Below are 24744 nucleotides of genomic sequence, written 5' to 3'. Positions count from 1 at the left end.
CAGATTACCAGCGTGTCTGTGAGTATGCCAGGCAGTGAACAAAGAAACATTGCTTATTAAACAGATGTAAACACACACACACAGCTCCGCCAGATAAATGCTGCTCCATTATGGCCACTTTACGTTATTGAGCCAATGCTTCAGTGATTCCCTTCACCTTGTGCACCAGGGGGAAGGAGGGCCAGAAGTGAATGGCCAGGAATTTCGTTCTTTCCCTTTCACTAACTACCATTACTTCCCAATCCACACCAGCCACTGACCTGTCCCTTCATGGGATCAGCACTTTGGGACTGGCACTGATGGTTGGAACCACACCTGGTCCAAAGATAATGGTTGTGGTTGTTGAAGGACATCACTGCAGGAGTCCCTCAGGGCAGTGCCTTTGCCCCAACCATCATCAGCTGCTTTATCCATGACCCTCCTTCCATCAGAAGTGGGGATGTTCACTGATGATCACATGATGCTCAGTTCCGCACACAACTTCTCAGTAAATGAAGTGGCCCATTGCCTGCATGCAGTACGACTTGGGCAACATTCAGTCAAGGCTGATAAGTGGCAAGCAACGTTCTTACTACAGAAGTGTCAGGCTAGGACCGTCTCCAACAAGGATCTAACCACCTAACCTTGACATTCAAAGGCACTGGCATCACCAAGACCCCATCATCAACATGCTGGGAATCACCATTGACCAGAAGCACAACTAAACCAGCAGATAACTACCAGGACTACAGGATAGGTTGGATTTTGGACATTCTGTGGCAAGTTACTGCCCGTCAGACACGCCAAAGTCTTTCTGCGTTTACAAAGCACGCCAGGAGCGTGAGGGAACACTCTCCTGGCCTGAATGAAGGCTGCTCCACAACTCTGCAGAAGTTTGACATCATCCTGGACACAGCAGCCAGCTCGGTGGGTACCCCAACCACCACACTAGAAGCACTCCTTCCCCCCACTGTCAGCACACTGTGTGCACCCGCTACAAACTGCTCCCTCCAACACACCTCCCAAACCATAGCTTCCGAGAGATGAGACAGGCAGACAAATGGGAACACCACCATCCACAGGTTCCCCTTCACTCACACGCCAGCCTGACTTGGACATAAGCACTGGGACCAAATAGTGGAACTCCCACCCCAAACCTTTTCACCCAGAGTCACCGTGGTTTGAAGGGGTCACTGACACCTTCACATACGTCTGTAGAAATCATGTGGGAAAAGATGAACAATGTGTCCCTGATAAAGATTCCTTAGGTTCCGGAGAGACACCTGAAGATAGGAAAACTGCCATCGCAATACTCTTATACGAAAGAGTGGGAAGCAAAAAGTGGGAGCTATAGTTGGGTTTATCTCAAAAGGCTTTGACTCTTTGAGGTTCCTTGCCCCAGAAAGCCGTGGAGGGTGCATCCTTGAATACATACAAAGCTGAGGTTGACTTTGAATCATTAAGGAAATGGGAGAGGGTGGGCGAGTGGGTTCGAGGAAAGCTGGTTGACCATAATCTCATGGAATAGCACAGCAGGTGCTGGAAGGGCCGAATGGCCTCCTCCGTTCCCATTCCTTATTCTGACTATAATGAATTAACAAACAGCAACACGCATTCATAAAGCACTTTCAACAAGGTCAAGCAGCTCCAGGTACTCCCCAGATAGCAAGAGAGGTGTTAGGGAAGGTGACCAAAATCTTGGTCACTGAGGTAGGTTAATGAGGGGTTTGAGGAGAGAATTCCAGAGCTCAGGAGCCAGGCAGCTGAAGGCACGGCCACCAGTGTCAGAGTGATTAAACTCAGGGATGGCTAAGAGAAGGAGGAGATGGAGGGAAGTGCAGAACCCAGAGAGATGTCGGGCTGGGGGAGGCTCCAGAGATGGGGAAAGGTGAAACCATGGGGAAATTATGATCATATCCATAAGAAGCAGGAACTTCAACAGGAGGTTGTGAATTTTAAACCTGAGGTGCTGTCAGACCTCAGGAGTGAAGACAGAGCTGGGCTCCGGGCACGATAGCACACTCAGGCAGAGAGAGTTCCTGCTTAACCTACACCCCAAAACTGCTGGGCAGGCAACTTACTCCATTCCTGGGGGATCTCTTTACATCCCAACTGATTCAGACCATGTATTCTTTAAACTGGGAGTTACACCCGGAAACCTCTCCCTTTGAGCAGGATTTTGGTTCCTGGTCTAACACCTCCCTCACTCTCTGGGAACCAGCCAGGGGTTGCTTCTTTCCTGCTGCTCATTCTATGATCAGTGAGGTTCAACGTAATCACGGAAATAGCAGCAGGAAAGCAAAACAATGAGTAAAATGAAACAAATAGTTGTGGACCACAGCAAGCAGGCAGGGGAAGAGGGGTAAAAGCTATAGTAAAAGAATGGGCTTCCCATTGGCAGGGAAATAAGCCAATTCTTCATTTTCATTTAGTCCAGGCAGACGTAACCTCAGAGCACAAAGGTGAGGTGGTTTGTAGTGATTTACCCGCATTGCACTCTCTTTCCTACTGACCTACAGAGAGCAGACTTCTGAAGCCAGGTTATCTCAATGCTGCGGATGACATGCTACAGCCCTACGGCAGCCAGCTGTGAACGGTGGGGTAGTTCAGCAAGGGCTGCCGGACGTACGCATCCTCAACGACAGCGTGCCAAATGGCAACCAGGATCCTTTAACCACAAAACCCAGAGTGCTGAGACAATGGTCCACCTCACCCTCCTCCTGAGACCACCACCAGCCAATCTGATTCATGCCATATAATCAAGAAATGGCTGACAGATCAAAGGCGACGTCCCAGCTGCAGTACGTGTGTCCCAGAACCAGTTGTACCTCCAGTCAACCTGCTCCTGTACAACACCAGCATCTACCCAACAGTGTGCAAAAACTGCCCAGGGATGTCCCATTCGCAAAAAGCAGGACGTCCAATCCGGCTAATTACTGCCCAGTCAGTCCACTCCAGTCGTCAGCAGGGAAGAATTTCCCTGATGCCCAGTTTAGCTTTCAGCAGGACCACTCACCTCCAGACCCCATCACAGCCTGGGTCCAAACACCACCAAAGAGCAGAACTCCACAGTCGTGGTGTGAGGGACACATCCAGGCAGCATCGGACTGAGCCTGGCATCAAGGAGCCCTGGTATAACTGAAATCAATGCTTTTCGAGGGACCACACCCCAATGGTTGGAGCCCTAGTGTGTACAACAGATGGCTGTGCTTACTTAAGGTAAGGTGTTCCCACCCCAGGATATCGCAGGTGGCGCAGCAGGTAGTGCTGCTATCTCACAGCTCCAGTGACCTGGGTTTAATTCTGACCTCGGGCGCTGTCTGTGTGGAGTATGCACGTTCTCCCTGTGACTGTGTGGGCTTCTCCCAGGAGCTCCGGTTTCCTCCCACAAAGACCAGCGGGATGTCAGATTCATGAAGTTATGAAGCACAGAAACAGGCCTGTCAGCCCGCCACATCCCTGGCAACCGTCCCCGACAACTGTCCCTGACAACTGACCCCGACAACCGTCCAGTACCCCATTGGCACCAATCCCATTTACCAGCACTTGGCTCATCACCCACTCTGCCTTGGCATTCCAAGTGCTTGCCTCGGTGTTCTATAAACGTTGTGGGGGTCTCTGCCTCCACCACCCCCGACACAGTGTGTTCCAGGTTGCAACCACCCTCTGGGCAGAAACAAAACCTTGGTCAGATCTTGCTTGCTCTTCACTTAAACCCACGTCTGAAACACCCCTGCCTCGGGGAAAGGTTCGTTACAATCCAACGTATCTGTGCCCTCAGGTTTGTACACCTTCAGGAACCCCCACCTCCTCCGCTCCAAGGAAAACAATCCCTGCCTCTCCAGTCTCCCCATAACTGAAAACACTGGGTCCTGGGAAATCTCCTCTGCACCCTCCCCAGTGCGGTCACACTCTTCCCGCAGCGTGGTGACCAGAACTGCACACAGTGTCCAGCTGTGGCCTGACCAACATTTTACACCTCCCTGCTCTGAGACTCCAAGGCCCAGCTAATGAAGGCTAACATTGGTTCATGTGTCACCATAAGTGGAGGTAATGTTTGAGAAAAGCTTGGAGGGTAATAAGTGGGCAATGGGATTACTCTGAGAGGCAGCATGGCCTCAAAGGGCTGAATGGCCTACTTCTATTTTAGAAGAAAATACAAAAATCACTGCAGGAGTTGCTCAGGGAATCTCCAAGGCCCAACCATCTCCGCTGCTTCATCAGTGACCTTCCTTCCATCATGAAGTCAGGAGTGGGGATGCATGTATTCCTGGGCTGATAGTTGGCAAGTAACATTCACGCCACACAACTTCAGACAATACCTATCTCCAACAGATGATACTTACCACCTACTCTTGACATTCGATGCTGATTCCCCACCATCAACATTCTGGGGGTCACCAGGGAGCAGGAGGTTAACCAACTCAAGCACTAGATGGTGTACCTAAAGGAACAGCTCAGAGGCTGGGCATGCTGTGGGGAGTGACTCACCTCCTGACATCCAGAAGCCTTTGCAATATCTATAAGGCACAAGTCAGGACTGTGATGGGACCCTCTCCTCTTGCCTGGGTGAGTGCAGCTCCAATTGCTCTGAAGAAGCTTCACAATGTCCAGGACAAAGCAGCCCGCTTGATAGTCTCCCTATCAACCATCCCAAGCATTCAGTCCCCACCACTGGCACCGTGACTGCACTATGTACCACAGTTACTCACCCAGGCTACTCCGACAGCACCTCCTAAACCTGCAACCTCTACCACCAAGAAGGCAAGGCACATGGGGACACCACCATGTCACACGTGATCCTGACAGAAATAGATCGCTGTTCCTTCAACGTTGCTGACTCCAAATTCTGGAACCTCAACAGCACTGTGGGAGTGCCTTCACCACATGGATGGCAGTTTCCAAGGCAGAGCCTCACCACCACCACTCCAAGGGCTCTAGGGATGGGCAAGAAATGCTGGCCTTGCCAGTGACACCTTCGTCACACAAAGGAATAATAAAAGCTTCAAGACCCCTCTCAAGCTTGAGGTAAAACACTTCCAAATCCATCTCACCCATTAATCACAAACTCGACTGTTAGGAAGTTGTGGGCGTGCTATGTTGGCGATGGAAGTGTGGTGACACTTGTGGGCTGCCCCCAGAACACTCTACGCAAAGATGCATTTCACTGTGTGTTTCAATGAACATGTGACTGATAAAGAAATCTTATCTGTGTTGGAACAGTTTTGGAACGTCGTGTATCTGTGCTCCAGCGAGGAAGTGATGGGATGAGATGGACTGAGATACCAGAAGAATGAACACCCACAGACTGAGTTGGTCACCACCAGAGGCTGTAACAGGCGGTGGAGCAGTGGCAGGGACGGGAGGCGTCTGACCAAGAGAAGTCATTGATGCTCTAAGGGAGAAACCCAGAGCTGAGGAAGAATTATTCTTGTGGGGACCAACTCAGTCTGTAGGTCTTCATTCTTCTGGTGAATCAGCTCCAGTACCATCCATGATAGAGTCATAGAGCAACACAGGACAGATATAGGCCCTTCGGCCCAACCAGTCCATGCCGACCACATTATCCACCCAGCTGGTCCCAGTTTCCTGCGTTCAGCCCCTCCATGTACCTATCCAAGTGCTTCTTAAATGACCCTGTTGTACCTGCCTCACTCACTTCCTCTGGCAGCTCATTCCACACACTCACCGCCCTCTGCGTGGAAAAGTTGCCCCTCAGGTCCCTTTTTAAATCTTTCCCCTCTCACCCTAAATCTAAGTCCCCTGGTTTTGGACTCCCCTACCCTGGGGAAAAGACTGTTACTGTCCACCATATCTATTCCCCTCACAATTTTAAACACTTCGATAAGGGTGCCCCTCATTCTCCTACGTTCCAAGGAATAAAGACCCAGCCTGGCCAACCTCTCCCTGTAACTCAGTCCTGGCAACATCCTCGTAAATCTGCTCTGCACTCTTTCCAGTTTAACCACTTCTTTCATATAACGTCCACACTAGAGCACTCTTCACACTCTTAATTTGTTGGCAGGAGGGAGGGATTGAAGACTCAGAGATCATTGGCTTGATGTCTCCTCAGTGTTAAGTAGACACAAGATTGTAATCACAAGGGACCTGCTCCACACAGCCAGGGAGATGGTCTCAGGCTCTGCTTCCACTGGGATTGGCAGTGGTCACACAACGGGGTCACTGACAGACTCAGCACTGTCTGTGTCCCCGTTTCACTGACCTCTCCTCCAATCCTTACACCCTGATGAGTCCATGGGCGATTCGCGCTCCCCCCGAGTCACAGGACTTCTGAATGCACTACATTACAGCCTCCATTCAGGGCCGATCCCACCCCAACCCACCCCCATTCAGCCCCTCCCCTCCCTGCACCCCCCCCCCCCCCACTCACCACCACATCCAGGCTTCCCTCCAGCTCACACACTTGCTGCCCTCTTCCTGAGGCAACACCCCCACCCAATCTCTGCACGCCCCCGCCCCACCCAGCCTCCACCCTGTACTGCTGAAGGGAACCAGTGACCCATACGGAGCTCAGACTCACCACCCCCTTTCAGCAGTTGACGTGCTGGTTACATGGTCTTAAACCCAGGTGTTCAATAGAGGCCATTCAGCCCAACTGGGGCTATTTCTGTCCTACCCCTCCCCCATCACCACCCCCTCTCCCTCGTATGTCCATCCCACCCTCCCTGCACCCATTCCTGCCGTTTCCTTGGGCCCTTTCTCGAGGGAGCAAGGCCCACACCCCTGCTCCCTGGGGAGATGTTTCTCCCAAATGCCCCTGTCTGCAACAGCGGCCCTCAGCTCAGGCTCCCCCACGTGGGGACATCCCCTCCTCCTCAGGAGCTGATTGCCCTGTAAGGTGGGCTTCGTTTCTCGCCCCCAAGCACCATCTGCCCTGTCACTGCCTCTTGCTTTTCTATCCTTACCCCACTGGATCGATTACCCATGTCCCATTGCCGTGTGGGAATTGGCATGTCCCATGTCTCAATGCCACAGCAGAGACTTCATCCATTCTGGGGAGCTGACCTGCTGTGATCCCTCTTTCACTGCTGCTCTGTACAGCTGCCAACATCTGCACTCACAGAGCAGGGAAAAAACAAGGTGGAACATGTTTTGGAAAGGTTGTGGTCAGTCTGTTGTCTACATGCACTGCACTGGTGCAGGAGAACGCAACACCAAGGTACCACATCCAGCAAACCCTGAGAGAGAGAGGTTAATTAGGACAATGTGCCCTCGAGTGTCACTAAGGGCAGTAAACACCAGCTCCATTTAAAAATAAACTGATGACAATAAACGCAGCCAAGAACAGGACTTTTCCGCTACTTTTAAATCGGCCTTTGCAAGCTGGGGCTCTGTTCTGCAGCTTGAGAGGAATGTTAAGGTTATAAAAACACTGATTATCGACCACACTGTAGAACACATCCAGGAGACATCAGATTATAAAATGCTCCTCAGCCATAAAACACAAGTTATCAACTGTGAAAGGCCAGCTGCTGGGATAGAACTACAGACTCTTTCTCTGCATCATTCTTATCGACTGGATAAATATTTACAGTGAGTGAGGTGTTGAGGAACTTGTCTCTTGCACAGCCAGCTGCTAAATAACCTCCCTCTTTGGCCTGGCTGGGTGTGGACAAGGATTTCCCACGGTTCAGCAATCTCTGGCTCCCTCTCACAATGGTCGTGTCTCTACCCTGCCTGACTTACAGACAATGAACACACAGTCCGGTCACCTTTTATACACAGCCCTTCCCCGAGCCCTGGCAGACACAAGGCCAAGTAGAGTCATAGAATCACAGAGTCTAACAGCACGGAAACAGACCCTTCGGCCCATCTTGTCCATGCCGACCAAGTTGTCTATGTGAGTTAGTCCCATTTTTCTGCGTTTGGCCCCTATTCCTTGAAACCTTTCCCATTCGTGTGCTTGTCTAAATGTCTCTTAAGCACTGTAATTGTACCCACCTCTACCCCTTCCTCTGCAGCCCACCACCCTCTGTGTGAAGAAGTTGCCCCTTAGGTCCCTATTAAATATTTTCCCTCTCACCTCAGACCTCTGCCCTCTAGTTTTAGACATCCACTAGCCTCTCACTCCATAGGATGGGAGTGAGAGCTGGGCATCAGGAAGCCGAGGGGATTTCCCCAGTGCCCCTTGTCCAATTGCACCCTCAGTGACACTGCCCCAGTGTAACTCGCCGACTCTGAGTGGGAAGACAACCCCTGCAACATGGCCAACCCCTCCCTGGGGCATGGGACACACACAGCAGTCACTGCCACCCCTCTCTGGCACAGGTGGGCACCCATGGGCAGGGACCTGCCCGGTGAAGGGAGAGACCCTGCCCCACGGCATCCCAGAGCGAACTGGCTTTGTACATAGGGCAACCTAAATGCCATGTAGTGGGACCTCCTCCGCAGACATCTACAACTCTGGGATGACCTGCAACATCCAGCAGAAAGCAATACATTTCATCCTCCTTCAGAATAACATTGCGCAGGTACACAGAACACACAGAGCAGATCGAGGAGTACACAAGACCTTTTCCTGATAACATTGCACAGGTACATAATCAACAGCAAGGAATATAATAGCCCTTCACCCCCATGCCCAGAGAGCAGAACACAGAACATAGTCACCCTGCAACGTCCAACCCCGAGGCAACATTCCACCTTCATCTATCACATGACACAATCTGTGCGCTCTGTGCGGACCAGATTCGTCAGTGAATTTTGACAGCAAAGTAGAGGATTTGATGAAACAGAGCCACGCCAGGCTTCCGGAACGGTGCCGTCATCCTACAACATGTAAAGGCCGTGAGCTCAGCCCCAACTCCACGTCACAGAAGCACATCAATCAGAGCCTCGCACACCAAGTGCACTTCCAAGCCGTCAAAGATCCGCCCACCAAGGTTCACCTGAGATCTCCGTCCACTTCTTACCTGTTAACCTGCTGCAGGTACTGGGCCTCACGCGGTTGGGTTGTTGAGTCCACACGGAGCTGCTGGCTGCTGCACTGGGCCAAACCTCAATCACCGGGATATTTTCAGAGCAGGGTAATCTCCACAAACCACAAGGTCCATCTGGAAAACCTCACTCCAGTACTCCTGGTAACACAATCTGTGGGCAGGAGATGAACGAAAGTCAACATGTCCGCAGTCGGCCTTACTTCACTGATCTATTCTTTAACAGAATATGGACACAGCATCCAAAGCCACCAGTTACTGTCCTTGCCTAAGTGTCCTTGAGGTGCTGCTCAGCTCCCCCCAGCAACCACTGCCGTCCTTCTGGTGGGGGATCTCCAGAGTGCTTGTTGGGTGGGGGTTCCAGTATACCCGGGGTGGGCCCAGAGAGAGAGGGGGCCAGGCTACGCACATCATTCAGTGCCCACCTGATATCCCGTAATCCCCTTCAGCACAGAATGTCACCAGACACTGCGCGGGTAAATTAAAAGTATTAACTCTCAGGAAGCGTTAGAGTGTGACAGAAGAATTGTTGGAAGAGTGTTTAACAGAGGAGATAAAGCTCAGGTAGGTGTGGAGAGCTGTAGCCCTCCCATCTCTCGTGAGCCCAGGCATCTCTGCTCCAGTCTGTGGCCAGAAACATCTCCAATCTCACTCCGTAAGCTCCAGAGCCCACCTCACTCATCAAATCCCTGCTGGAAATCACCCCTCCCCGTCTCTGTGACCCCCTCTGGCCCCTATACCCCTCCCTGCCTCTATAACCCCCTCCTTCCCCGACAACCCTCCCTGTAACCCCCTCCGGCCCCTACACCCCTCCCCGCCTCTGTAACCCCCTCTGACCCCTCCCCGTCTCTGTAACCCCTACACCCCTGTCTCTGTAACCCCCTCAAGCCCCTATATCCCTCCATTTCCCTTTGATCCCCCTTCCTCCAAAGCCTACACCCCCTCCTATCTCTGTAACCCCCTCCAGTCCCTACCCCTACTGATTTCTGCAGTCCCCTCTTCCAGCCCCTACACTACTTTCTGTGTCTGTAGCCCTCTGCTTTGGCAATCTCTTCTCTGGGGGGTTGTGGAGTTCACATAAAACAGAGGTCAGTAAGAGTTTTGGATTTTAGGGGAAATCAAGGAAAATGGATGAGAATACAGCGTAAATTCAGCCATGATGTTGAACGGTGCAGCAGGCTCAAAGTGTCAGATGGCCTCCACTGTTTGAGAAGAGACAATGAGGGCAGAGTGTGGGCCAGTCCCCAGGCTCTCTCTGTACCCAGGAAACCCTAGGCCAGAGCCCACAGTCTCTCAGTAGTAATGCAGCCCTCAGTGTAACTGCACCATCAGCCTTGGCTCTGTGCTGAAGGCCTGTAGGCCTGGGCCACCCCTGGGCCAGAGCTCCGCCTGCCGGCTTGCTGACAGTCCACCCTCTCTCTGGGCCACGCACCTGGCTGGTGACACTCACACCTCGCGCAGGCTGTATTTTGACACTTTCCTATCCTTGCTTCATCTCTTGTACACAACTTACTGCTCATATATGGATAACATTGCAAAGTATGTCAAAAATTAGGTGGCACCTTCAAATGATCCTCAAAATTTGAACTTTGAGGTGTGTAAAATTGAAATAAAGCAGCTTCATGAGTAAAGAGCGGTAATGGCCACCTCCTCACCATCACTCCCCAGCTTGTTGGAACTGAGAAATCTTTATTACCCTCCATTCTGCTGCAGATTTTTCACACATCAGTGGCCCTTTCACAGGGAATAATTTCTAGAGGGATTTGCTCTTGATTAATCCTGAAAACTCATTAGAAGTACTCGGTAATTAAAAGACTGAACATACTACATCAGCAATCAGACCCATCCAATAGTAACCAACTCCTTAAGCAGCAATGTTCCCCATGGATCAAACTCCACTCCATTCCCTCCAAATTATGCAGCCTCATTAGTTTAAGGAGGGCTTCACCCAATGGAAACAACATTGATTAAAAGAAAACAAATGAAGACTTGACTTGCATTTCCATGGCACCTTACACAACTTCAGGAACTCAAAAACAGTCCATTTACAGTCAATGAAGTGCTTCTGAAATGGTGCCCAATGTAGGAAACACAGCAGCCAATTTGTGCACAGCAAGATCCCACAAAGGGTACAGCAGCTCCAGTGGCCCAGGTTTGATCCTGACCTTGGGCGCTGTCTGTGTGGAGCTAGCACGTTCTCCCTGTGGATGTGTGGGCTTCCTCTGGGTTCTCCGGTTTCCTCCCACATCCCAAAGACATGGGACTTGGAGGGCGAATTGGCCAAGCTCAGTTGCCCGTGGTGTGTAGGTGAGTGGTGGAACCTGGGAGTTGATGGGGAGAATAAAATGGGTCAGGGTAGGATTGGTGTAAATAGGTGGTTGATGGTCAGGACAGACTCGGATGCGCGGAACGGCCTGTTTCCGTGCTGGGTCTCTCTATGGCTCTTGGTGATGTTGGGTGAGAGGTGTCAGGACTCGTGAGCTCCGCTCGTTGTCCTTCAAAGTAGAGCGAGGACTTTCACACCCAGCTGAGGGCCAGCTGGAGCTTTGGCTCCACACCTCGGCCAGAGGACACCTCCTGTGGATGTGCCCGGCTCCCTCGGCACTGCACACGTTACGTGCTGGTGTGCCTGCACTGGGGGTTACCCCACGGCCTCACCCCGGGCGAGGGGTCTGTCTGCTGTCCACACTGACGGCAAGGAGAAGGTGTGTGACAACCTCACCGAAAACCAGGTGGTGGGAGGGCGAGGGGTTTAACCCATGGCACGCAGGGAGACTGCAGCAGAATAGGGTGAGCTCATGGAGGTCTGAGGGTGCGAGGGGCCGGGAGGAGGATGGAGGTCAGGGAGGAGGGGGACAGGGAGAGGGGTGAGACAAGACACTGGAGGGGGCCACGAGGAGGGGTGGAGAGAAGGTGGAGGGGGAAGTGAGGGTGATAGATGGCTTACTGAGTTTATACTGCCACTGTACAGGGTACTGGTGAGGCCACACCTGGAGTACTGTGTGCAGTTCTGGTCTACTTACTTGAGGCTTTGGAGATGGTGCAGAGGAGGTTCACTGGGTTGATTCTGGAGATGAGGGGGTTAGCCTATGAGGAGAGATTGTGTCGCCTGGGACTGTAATCACTGGAATTCAGAAGAATGAGAGACGATCTTATAGAAACATATGAAAGGGATAGATAAGATAGAGTCAGGAAGGTTGCTTCCACTGGTAGGTGAGAATAGAACTAGGGGGCATTGCCTCAAGATTTGGGGGAGTAGATTTAGGACGGAGATGAGGAGGAACTGCTTTTCCCAGAGAGTAGTGAATCTGTGGAATTCTCTGCCCAGGGAAGCAGCAGAGGCTACCTCATTAAATATGTTTAAGACACAGTTAGATAGATTTTTGCATAGTCGGGGAACTAAGAGTTATGGGGAAAGGCAGGGAGGTGGAGCTGAGTCCACGGCCAGATCAGCCATGATCTTATTGAATGACGGAACAGGCTCGATGGGCCGGATGGCCTCCTCCTGCTCCTGTTTCTGATGTTCTTTTGACTTTGGGAGGGGGAAGGTTGGAGGGGAGGGAGTGTTTCTGCGAACGTTGTGGTGTGGTGATCTGATAAACACTGCCCCACATTGACGGGGTCCTGGCTGGAGGAGTTGGGAGCGAGGTTGACACCTCCCTCTCTGGGAAACAGCTAAACGTGGGCTCATCCCAGTGCAGGCCCTGGATTGGTTGGGGTGGGGATTTTAATCTCCTCCTGGTCTGCCCTGTGTACAGGACAAGCAGCTGTAACAGTGATCACTCGGGTGAGCAGACTGTTTCAATTTCCAGCTGACATTTAAAAGGAATTTCATTTTCTCCCGTTCACTGTGTAAACACATTCTCACACCCTGCGATCAGCCCTTCACCACACTGATTACTTTGCCCTCTGACTGGTTATCCATCACCGCCGCTCACTTCCACATGTCCTGCGTATAAAAACTGTTCAGTAAACACTCATGGAGAACGGAAAGGTCAGTGCAGCAACGTCTGAAGCATTAACACGGGCATCCTCCCTCCAGCTCTGAGAGACCGTCACAATACTGACTCACTACAGGCCCAATAACCACAGCCCCGGGCAGCTCCGCGGGACAGCTGCACTCTCAGAGGTGCTGTAAGATGGAAATGAGGTAGATGTAGAGGTCCCATGGATCTGATTTTGATGGGACCCTGGGAGTTCCTGCTGGGGACCTGGGGCCACATTTACTCCTCAACAGCATTAAGAACATATCATCTGCTCCGTTATTGGTCTGTTGGTTGTGCTAGAGTCACAGAGGCAGAAACTAAGTGGGCACTAACCACCAACCACCCATTTACATCCATCCCATCCTATTCTCCCCACGTTCCCATCAGCTGCCCCCAGACTCTACCCCTCACCCACACACCAGGGGTGAGCCACAGCAGCAAATTAACCCACCAACCTCCATGGCTTTGGGATGTAGAAGGAAAGTGGAGCACCCCGGGGGAAACCCACGCGGTCACAGGGAGAACGGGCAAGCTCTGCGTGGAGTTCAGAGGTCAGGATCGAACCCAGGTCACTGGAGCTGTGAAGCATGTACACACATTGTCTCTTCTGTTTCCCAGACAACCACAGTGACTGGCATTTGAGAAGTATTGCATTGTCCATGAAGTGCTGAGTTCAGGAAAAGCACTGCAGAAACCTAACCCATTTTCTCAGCTCATTCCTCAAAATCCAGTTTATTGAAACGTCGCACTGCAGAACACTACAAACTAATCCTGCTTTACTGCTGAAACCAGGGTTAAAGTCAATCCCAGGCTCATGGGAAACATTATCTGCTTACAATAAGCACTAAAGGTGAAGTCAGTTAGCTCAGCTGTAGGAGCTTTGGACAGGTGCACCGTGTGAGAGTACAACACCCCTCCCTCCCTCCGAACCTGGAGACTGGGCGGGAATCAGATTGGGGCTCAGAAGTTCAGAGCGGAGCCTGGTGCCCCTTGACTGAAAGCAGGTGAAGGTGATTCACTTTGGGCAGGTGGACCAGTGGTAACAATCCTCAACCATTTCCACCTCCTGTGCAATCCAACATAATGAGAAGTATCACTTACACCTGGCTCTGTGACACGTTGCAGCTTAAGGTCAAAGATGAGGTCATTCCTGCTCCTTTAATTTCTGCACGTCACCGAGCCGCCGTGAGATTCCAGGGGCCTGGCTCAGCAAAGGCTCACCGACCAACGGCTGGTACATCAGCAGTGATTGGGCAGGCAGGGGAAGGAATACAGGGTCCAGCCAAGGATATTCGCAGGGTGGGCTCTTCCTCAGGCTGGAGAGTCCGGGACCAGGCGCAGAGTCCGGGACCAGGTGCACAGGGTCCATGACCAGGTGCAGAGTCCAGGACCAGGTGCACAGAGTCTGGAACCAGGTGCACTGTCTGGGACCAGGTGCACAGAGTCTGGGACCAGATACACAGTTCGGGACCAGGTGCACAGAGTCTGTGACCAGATACACAGTTCGGGACCAGGTGCACAGAGTCTGGGACCAGATGCACAGTTCGGGACCAAGTGCAGAGTCTGGGACCGGATGCAGTCTAGGACTGAGAGGGGGAGAGATTTCTTCACAAAGAACATTGGTCAGAACTGTGTCCCTCAGTGGGCTGTGGATGCTCAGCCACTGAGTACATTCAGGGCTGGGATCAGTCGAGATTTTAACACTGTAAAGTCTTCACAAAGGCACTAAGCTGCAGTGTAGATAGATCAAAAAACAAAGAGGTTTACTTGCAAGGCAGAACAATTAACCTATGCATATGTTGTAGATTGCTTGCTTCAGTCAGTGTCTTGTTACAGGGCAGGCGGACGGTCTGAATCTGCTGTCCACAGGGTCACTGTATGTCCACACACATACTCAGAACACAACATGTCCATGCAGACAGACACATCACAAATGCTCACGGTAAACCAACTTCTCCCAATTCATCTGCCTGTCTCACTCAGCGTCAGTGAAGGCCAATAGTCACAGAGTGGTACATCACAAACACAAGCCCTTTGGCCCATCGAGTCCATGCCAGCCATTGTACCCAGACACACGTCCCATTTCCCTGCATTAGGGCCATAGGTTTTATGCTTTAGCAATTCTTGTCCAGATGCTTCTTAAATGTTGTGAGTCCCTGCCTCCAGCGCCCCTCAGCAGTAGGTTCCAGATTCCAACCCCCCTCTGGCTAAAAAAATTCCTCCTCAAAATCTCCCCTAAACGTCCTATCTACCTCGTTGTAGACACCCCCACCATGCGGTAACGGTCCTTAACGTCCACCCTGTCCATCCTCCTCACCCCGATCAGGTCACCCCCTCAGCTCCCGGAGAACAACCCCAGTGTGTACAGTCGCTCCATATCAAGGACACACCCCAGTGCAAGCTCTCTTTCCATCGCAATCACACCACACACAGTGCTGCAGGCGCGAGCTCACCAACGTTCCGCAGTGCCGGAACGTGACGTTCCTGCTCGTGCCATCATGGCCACAGCTAATGAAGGGCAGGATCCCATCTACCTGTGAAATGCTGCGCTCCTTGACAGGTTCTTGATTTAAGGCTTACAGGGAGAATGGGGTTGAAAAAAATCAGCCACAGTTGAATGGCAGAGCAGACTCAATGGGCCGAATGGCCTAATTCTGCTCCTATTTCTTATGGTCCAGAGTGGAGTTAAGATGGGCAGGTGTTCCCAGGGACAGTACAGGAATGCAGCAGCTTGCCGGCACTTGCAGGCTGATTCTTGTTACTGCCCGGATTGGGATGGATGTCCGGTGCTGTGGTCTGGCAGTACTGCACAGTCTGCCTCTCCACATGCTGGCTTCAGTCCGAATGTCCCACCTGCTAACGACAAAACTCTGATCCTGCCTCACCGCCTGTGACCCATCCCAGACAGTGCCCTGGGGATATTTGAGCACCGTATTGTGAGGATACTGCTCCATCTGCTGCTGTCTGTGGTTCGGATCCAGTCAGCAGCCTGCAGCTCTTTGAGGGCACCTGCACAGGTCCTGACCCCAGGCAGATCAACCCCCTTTGGTCACTAATCCAAGGATAATTTCGGATCCTGCTTTCACTGAGGATGGTGGACCCACTGCCTCGCTACACCAGAGACCAGGTTCGATCTCAACCCCTGGCGCTGTCTGTGTGGAGTTTGCACGCTCTCCCCGTGACTGCGTGGGTCTTCCCCACCCCCCCACCCGGGTGATCCAGTTCCCTCCCACATCCCAACGACGTGCAGGGTCGGTGGGTTAATAGGCTGCTGTAAATTGTCCCACCAGTGTGTGGGTGAGGGGTAGAATCTGGGGGGGGGGAGGATGGGAATGTGGGGAGAATGGGATCAGTGTCGGATGGGTGTAAGGGGTGGTTGAGGGTCGGTGTGGACTCAGTGGGTCGAGGGGTTTGTCCCTGAGAGCTGGGGTCCACGACACGCAGCTCGGGGGGTTGGGGGGCCACATCCTCTAGATAAAGGCTGGCCTCAGGGCTGAGGTTGGAATCTCTCTGCTGAGACCTCAGGAATGCAGCAGTCTGGGCATCTGGAGCCTGGAGGAAGGGCAGTGCCCCAAAAAGATCAGATCAGATCTCTTTATTAGTCATATGTACATTGAAACACACGGTGAGATGCATCTTTTGCGTAGAGGGGGGCATCCCACAAGGCAGACCACCAGACGAAGACAGATTGAGTGAGTGGGCAGGAACAGTTCAGGGCGACCTGATGGGAGGCAGAACAGAAAACAGAGGAAAATCTCAGGCGGTCAGCCTGCTTTGAAACAGTTAATGATGATCACCTGCTCCTCTCTCCCGGGATGCTGCCTGACCTGCTGAGTATTCCCCACGTTTTAATAAGGAGACCTGGGAGTCTGAGCACATGAAGTGAGAGGATCAGGTACAACATCAAATAAAAAGTCAAACACAAAGGTGGCCCTTGCCTGAAGGAGTGTGGAGGGTAAAGTTGTGGGGGGGGGGGGGTGGAAGGGAGCGGGGTGGGCTACACCATGGGCCCCTCACCACAATGGGAGGCGCCACAGAAATTCACTGGCATAGTAGGTGTTAAACCACACAGAGAGATTGCAGAGAACAGGCACCTTGAGCAGAGCAGATCAAGGGACGACCTAATCAAGTTAAAAAAAACGCTGAAAGGATTTGACTGGGTCAATGCAGGGAAACTATTCCCGCTGACGGAGGAACGAGGGGGCTATCATCTGAACCACAGAGCCAGGCCTTTCCGTGGGAAAATACCGAGGTGTTTCTTTCACCCCGGGAGTGTAAGAAATGTAGAATCCTTTCCCAAAAGCTTCAGGTCAACCGGAGCTTGCCAGACGCAGATATTTTTGTAGTTAAGCGTTTTACTGGGTACGGGGCTGATGTAAACCCGACTGTTCAGCTGAACAAACTCAGAGGCTTTCAGCTGGTCCCACGACCCCTCAGACAGCTGCAGATGTGAGCGGTCTCTGCAGAAATCAGACGGAATTAAATCTCCCTTCAGTTTTGCGTTTGCCCCCACAGATGTCACATTGCCAGGAGATCAGCGAGTCGCTGACCAGTGCGCAGAGGGCGAGCGCAGCAACGGTGCTGTCAGCATTCCCCGCACCGCCTGCCCAGCTTGTTGGAACTGCGGCTGGGGATTTCTCTCCTCCACCGCCTGGCTGCCCGCAGAGCTGCATCAGCTGCTCATTTCCACATCTGCAACAGAACCCTCCTGAAATGCGTTCACCCAGAGAGCAGCAGCGGCTCACCGGTCAAACTAACACAGTCCTGTGCATGGGTGGGGCTGCTCCCCCGGGGTGGGGGAAGCTCACAGGGGTCTGCGTGGAGGTTCACAAAGACGTGAAGGGCGGAGGTAGGCTGGACGGGAGGAGATGTTCTCCCCAGGGCAGAGATGTCCACCACCAGAGGACAGAGGTTCAGGGTGAGGGGCTGGAAGTTTCGAGGGGGGGGGGGGCCTAAGGGAGAAATCTTTTCATGCAGAGAGGGTCGGGATCTGGAACGCACTGCCCGAGGCAGAGACTCTCACAACATTGAAGGATTTTGAAAGAATGAGAGCCCGGAGAACCAGACTCCAGAACAGCTCGTTGCCCACTGCTGTCAGACTGCTGGACCAGTCACCTCTCCCACACCACTTCCCCGGACTCGGGGCTCCAGCTCTCCCCTTATTGTCTCTTCAGCCTTTCCTCCTGCGCGGCTCTGCGCTCCTCACTGGATTTATCGCTGTGTTAGTACCCCGTACACTGTCTACCCACACATGCTTCACGCCAGCAAGGAATTTCATTGCACCTGGTGCAGGCGACAATAATCTAATCTATCGATCTGTGGAAATATGTAGACCAGTACTTGACTCACCAAGGCACCAGCAAATACTGGTAAATGGGATCAGTGTCGCTGGGGACTAGCGGTCAGCAGGGACACAGTGGGCCGAAGGGCCGGTTTCCGTGCTGTGTAATATTATGACAGTGATTTATAAAACTGCATTCTGTTATTGCCTTTCCCTTGTACCACCTCAACGCAAAGTGTTCGCATGTGACGGGAATAAACCTGATTCAGTGTGTGCCTGAGTCGCCCACTGCTCCATGACAGGTCGAGATGAGATCAATGAGATCCCACCCTAATCCCGTTCTCCCTGCACCCATTAATATCCCACCTAATTCCCAGCTCACTCCGTGCACTGTGTTTCCCTCTGAGGGTCTCGAAGGTTCCATCTTGACAACACCCTACAGCATCCCACCAACAAGTTCCAGGAACGTCCTCTCACCCGATCAGACGGGGAGATCTGTGATGACCAACAATTCCACCAGTGACCCTTTTCTCAGTAAGATTCCTTCCCACTCCAGTGCTGCAACTTCCCGGGGCCCAGGTGAGAGCACATCTGGAGTACTGGGAGTACTTTCCATACCTAGGGAAGGTCATACTTACACTGGAGGCAATGCAGAGACAGGTCAGCTCCTAAAATGAAGGGGTTGGTGTATGAAGAGAGGTTGAGCAGATTGGGCCTGAACTCTATCAAGTTTAGAAGAGAGAAACATGATCTTTGGTAAACCGGTTTATTATTGTCACATGTACCGAGGTACAGTGAAAAACTTGTTTTGCATGCTGTTGGTACAGATCAATTCATTACACAGTGCATCAAGGTAGTACAGGGTAAAACAATAACAGAATGCAGAATAAAGTGTTACAGTTACAGAGAAAGTGCAGTGCAGGCAGACAATAAGGTGCAAGGGTCATAACGAGGTAGATTGTGAGGTCAAGAGCCCATTTTATCGTACAAGGGGACCATTCAATAGTCTTATAACAGCGGGATAGAAGCTGTCATCGAGCCAAGTGGTATGTGCTTTCAGGCTTTTGTATCTTCTGCCCGATCTTCAGATCCTGAGGGGGATTGACAGGGTGAGTGTTGAGAGGATGTTTCCCGTAGTGGAAGTATCTTGAACTAAGGGGCATAGTTTCAGAATAAAAGCTCACCCATTCTAGGTGGAGATGAGGAGGAACTGGTTACTTCAGAGGTCTCAGTGCTTTGGAACTCTCTACCACAGAGAGCTGTGAGTTACTGACTATATTCAAGCTCAACATTGACTATGATGAGATGGACTCTGACCTCACGATCTACCTTGTTGTGACCTTGCACCTTATTGCACTGCACTTTCTCTGTAGCTGTGACACTTTACTCTGTACTGTTACTGTTTTTACCTGTACTACCTCAATGCACTCTGTACTAACTCAATGTAACTGCACCGTGTAATGAATTGACCTGTACGATTGGTATGCAAGATCAGTTTTTCACTGTACCTCAGTACAAGTGACAATAATAAACCAATACCAATACCTGATATTTAAACTATGAGGGTCAAGTGCCTGAAGAGAGCAGGAAAGTTGCACTGAGGCCAAGATGGGATGTGTCATGATCTCAGTGAACGGTGGGGCAGGCTCAGGGGCAGGTGGTCTCATCCTGCTCTTGTTTCCAGTGTAACACACACAAAATGCTGAAGGAACTTTATTTCCCTCTACAGATGCTGCCTGACCTGCCGAGTTGCTCCAGCATCTTGTGTGTCTTGCTCCAGGTTCCAGCATCTGCAGAATCCCTCATGTCTTGTTTCTGATGTTCCTGGATCACGTGGTCGCTGATCATGCACAACTCAGCAAGTGACCAACCCCTGTCTGAATGCAGCAAGGACCACACTCAGGTGTGGCTGATGAGGGGCCAGTAACCTTCACACACCACTCGCCACCGAGGAGGACACAGGCTGAGTCAGCAGTAGTATCACCGCATCTCCCCCATCCACATCCTGCAGGGTCACCATTGACCTGAACCCTAACTGGATCCGCACATAAACACCGTGGCCACGTGCAGGTGTATCCTGCAGCAGGTGACTCACCGCCTGACACCCCAAACAACAAGCACAAGTCAGGAGCGTGAGGGGTTCCTCTCTGCTTGCCTGCACGAGTGTGGCTCCAGCAGAAAGGAAGCTCCGTGCTGTGTGGGACAAAGGAGCCACCCCACCATTCCGAATGTCCAGTCCCTCCACCAACGGTCACTGCAGCTGCAGAGCGCGCCGCCCACAAATGTACTGAAGTTCACCGAGGCCAAACCCCGTGTTTCCACACCCGAGCCCGCTACCTGAAGACAATGGTTTGAAAGGTACTTGTTGTGTAACCAGTGATGTACTGCAGGGATCGTGCTGGGACCTTTGTCTGTGATATACGTAAACAACTTGGATGGGAATGTAGGTGATCCAATCATTAAGTTTGTGGATGATACAAAATTTGGTGGAGTCATAGATCACAAAGAAGGTTGTCTGAGGATACGGAGGGACCTGCATCAGCTGGGAAGTTGGGTGGAGCAGTGACATGGAACTTAATCCGGACAGGTGTGAGGTAGTGCACTTTGGGAGGTCAAATTCCAGGAGGACATGTGGAGTAAATGGCAGGGACCTCAGGGGCATTGATGTACAGACGGACCTCAGGGTGGAAGTGGGTAGCTTGGTGAACATGGTGACACTGGCGGGTAGGGTAGCGAAGAGGCATTTGGTGTGTTGCCTTCATAGGCTGAGGCATTGAGTATAAGAGTCGGGATGTCAAGGTGCAGTTGTACAAAACAGTGGTTACGCTGCATTGGGAGTATTGTGTACAGTCCTGGCCACTGCACTGCAGACCGTGTACAGTCCTGGCCACTGCACCGCAGACCATGTACAGTCCTGGCCACTGCACCGCAGACCATGTACAGTCCTGGTCACTGCACTACAGACCGTGTACAGTCCTGGTCACCACATTAGAGACCGTGTACAGTCCTGGCCACTGCACCACGGACTGTGTACAGTTCCGGTCTCTGCACTACAGGACGGATGTGGCAGCAATAGAGAGAGTGCTGAGGAGATTCCCCAGGGTGTTGCCTGGAATGGAGGCTGTGGTTGTCGGGAGAGGTTGGACAGGCTGGGATTGTTCTCACTGGAGCGTAGGAGGCTGAGGGGTGACCTTCTGGAGGTTTATAAAATTATGAGGGGCGTAGATAGGGTAGATGCTCACAGTCTTTTTCCAAGGGTAGGGGAGTCTAAAATTAGAGGGCACAGATTAAAGGTGAGAGGGGAGAAATTTACAGGAGATCTGAGGGACAAGTCTTTCCCTCAGAGGGTGGTGGTTATCAGGAACGAGCTGCCACAGGAGGTGGTGGAGACAGATGTAATTTGGACAGGTACATAGACAGGAAAGGGGTGGAGGGAGACGGGCCTAATGTGGGCAAATGGATTACGTAGACAGGGCCCACGGTCGGAAGGGACAGGGTGGCACATTTTGTGCTGCATGTTTAATGATCTAAAGCTGGCAAGGGCAGCAGGTGAAGGGTAACACCACCACCCAAAGTTCTCCTCTGTGGCACACCATCCTGACTTAGAAATACCTCACTGTTCCTTCACTGTGGCTGAGTGGAATTCCTGGATTCCCTCCCACGGTGGGCGCACTTCACCAGAGGGCTGCCGCGGTTCACCATTACCTTCTCAAGGACTTACATTGGGCAATAAATGTTGGCCTTGCGATGAATTATTATAAAAGAGGTCCATTAAATCCTTACTCCATAACCTCTCCATCTTTTCGGGACAAAAGGGGTCTCTACGTCCCTCCCTGTTCCCTCACAGGCTGGTTCCAAATCACTAGAAACAATGAGTTACCGGGCATATACTGAGGCCTTGTCCCCATGCTGGCTTCATCCAAGAACTCTACAATATATCCCCACACACCAACATCCCCCACACACCAACATCCCCCCACACACCAACATCCCCACACACCAACATCCCCCACACACCAACATCCCCCACACGCCAACATCCCCCACACGCCAACATCCCCCACACGCCAACATCTCCCCACACGCCAACATCCCCACACACCAACATCCCCACACACCAACATCCCCCACACACCAACATCCCCCCACACACCAACATCCCCCCACACACCAACGTCCCCACACGCCAACGTCCCCCCACACGCCAACGTCCCCACACACCAACGTCCCCACACACCAACGTCCCCACACGCCAACGTCCCCCCACACGCCAACGTCCCCACACGCCAACGTCCCCACACACGCCAACGTCCCCACACACGCCAACATCCCCACACGCCAACGTCCCCACACACCAACGTCCTCACACGCCAACGTCCCCCACACGCCAACGTCCCCCACACGCCAACATCCCCACACGCCAACGTCCCCACACACCAACGTCCCCACACGCCAACATCCCCCCACACGCCAACATCCCCCACACGCCAACATCCCCCACACACCAACATCCGCACACACGCCAACATCCCCCACACGCCAACATCCCCCACACGCCAACATCCCCCACACGCCAACATCCCCACACGCCAACGTCCCCACACACCAACGTCCCCACACACCAACGTCCCCACACACGCCAACATCCCACACACGCCAACATCCCCCACACGCCAACATCCCCCACACGCCAACATCCCCACACACCAACGTCCCCACACGCCAACGTCCCCACACGCCAACATCCCCCACACGCCAACATCCCTCACACGCCAACATCCCCCACACACCAACATCCCCACACACACCAACATCCCCACACACCAACGTCCCCACACACCAACGTCCCCCACACGCCAACGTCCCCCACACACGCCAACATTCCCCACACACCAACATCCCCCACACGCCAACATCCCCCACACGCCAACATCCCCCCACACGCCAACATCCCCACACGCCAACATCCCCCACACACACCAACATCCCCCACACGCCAACATCCCCCCACACGCCAACATCCCCCACACGCCAATATCCCCCACACGCCAAAATTCCCCACACACGCCAACATCCCCACACGCCAACATCCCCACACGCCAACATCCCCACACATCAACATTCTCCACACACCAACATTCTCCACACACCAACATCCCCCACACACCAACATTTTCCTCAAAGCTCCAACAATTTGTTTTCTTTATGTCCAGCCTGATTCGGGACATTCCTGTGGCACCCCTCCAGCTCCTGACAACCTTCCACTAAAGACAGTTCTTCTCACCTTCCCCTTCACTGATTATTTGAAATCTCTAATCCTTCTGCCAGAGGAAATAACTTTTTCCCTGATTCTACGAAAACCCCTCAGTATTTTCAGATTCATTAATTTATAGAGTTATACAGCACAGAAACAGGTCCTTCAGCCCAACTTGTCCATGCTAACCGAGCTAGTTCCATTTGCCTGATGTTTCATGGGGTGCAACCTCACAATGCAACAATGATACTTCAGATCTGGTCTGCCACATATCCTGAGGTATCATTCTTATCCAAGTGTCTTTTAAACATTGTGATTGTACCCGCCTCTACCACTTCCTCCGGCAGCTCGTTCCATACACCCACCACCCTCTTTGTGAACATTTTGTCTTTCGGGTCCCCTTTAAATCTTTCCCCTCTCACTTTAAACCTATGCCCTCATTTTGAATAATGGAATTGGTTCTTAACTGCCTCTGTTTGAGAACAACCTCAGTTTCTCAAGTATTTCCAAATAACAGAACTCTTTATCTTTGGTTAATCTCCTTTGTAGCCTCTCCAGGGTCTTGCTGAGAAGTGGTGTTTGCCAGAACTCTTACACCTTTACTGCCCCAGTGCTCATTCCTTTAATGGTCTTCAAAATATCAACGACTTCACTTCGGAGATCTTCCTTCAGCAACAAAAGCATTTCAGTGCTTCAGTAAACAGGACTGCAGACGTTACTGTAGCTGGGGTGCAACCTCACAAAGCAACAACGATACTTCAGATTGGCACTCGATCCCCCGCAAAGTCTTGGTTAGAGAAAGGGCTTCAATACACCTTGGCATCATTGAGATGCTTCACAGTCAATCCACTGGTTGGCTCTGGGAGTGGAGATCATTGTTGTATTGGAACTAATCTGCAGAGAGCAAGACTCCAATAATCAATCGGAGATGACTGATAATATCTTGTGGAGGATCGGAAGGATCCGCTGTGTTCTGTGTGTCAATGAATAAGGAATGCCTAGCCAGCCTTGCCTGTTTAGTCGCACTGTTTTGGAGGGACCACGGATGAACGAAGGAACTCACATTTATGATCACAACTTCACAACCGCAATGTGGCCCCAAAGCAGTTTACAGACACGAAAGTAACAGTGAACGTTAGTCACTGTTTATACTGCTAAACTGCAGCAGGTAGTTCAGACACAGTGAGTTCCACTAAAAGGGAGAGCAGTCTGCAGGTCACCTGTGTGAGAGATGCTGGGTGCAGGACACTGAGAACTCCTCCAGCCTTTGAAGTAGTGCCAAGGGAA

The 24744-nt window shown here is 52.0% G+C and overlaps 1 protein-coding gene across 11 annotated transcripts in view; it reads right to left on the bottom strand.

Moving 5' to 3' along the window:
• The window catches only part of lingo1a (leucine rich repeat and Ig domain containing 1a), a 369834-nt gene that overhangs the window by 195343 nt on the left and 149747 nt on the right, over positions 1-24744 (bottom strand). For all 11 annotated transcript variants that reach the window (XR_007958478.1, XM_052042518.1, XM_052042514.1 and 8 more), the window contains one exon: positions 8913-9090. The gene's annotated coding sequence lies outside the window, so the exon portion shown is untranslated. The remainder of the gene's footprint in view (positions 1-8912; positions 9091-24744) is intronic.

The sequence above is a fragment of the Pristis pectinata genome, chromosome 32, assembly GCF_009764475.1.
Source record: "Pristis pectinata isolate sPriPec2 chromosome 32, sPriPec2.1.pri, whole genome shotgun sequence".
NCBI lineage: Eukaryota > Metazoa > Chordata > Chondrichthyes > Rhinopristiformes > Pristidae > Pristis > Pristis pectinata.
The sequence above is the reverse complement of the archived record's forward strand: the minus strand, read 5'-3'. Positions and strand labels throughout refer to the sequence as shown.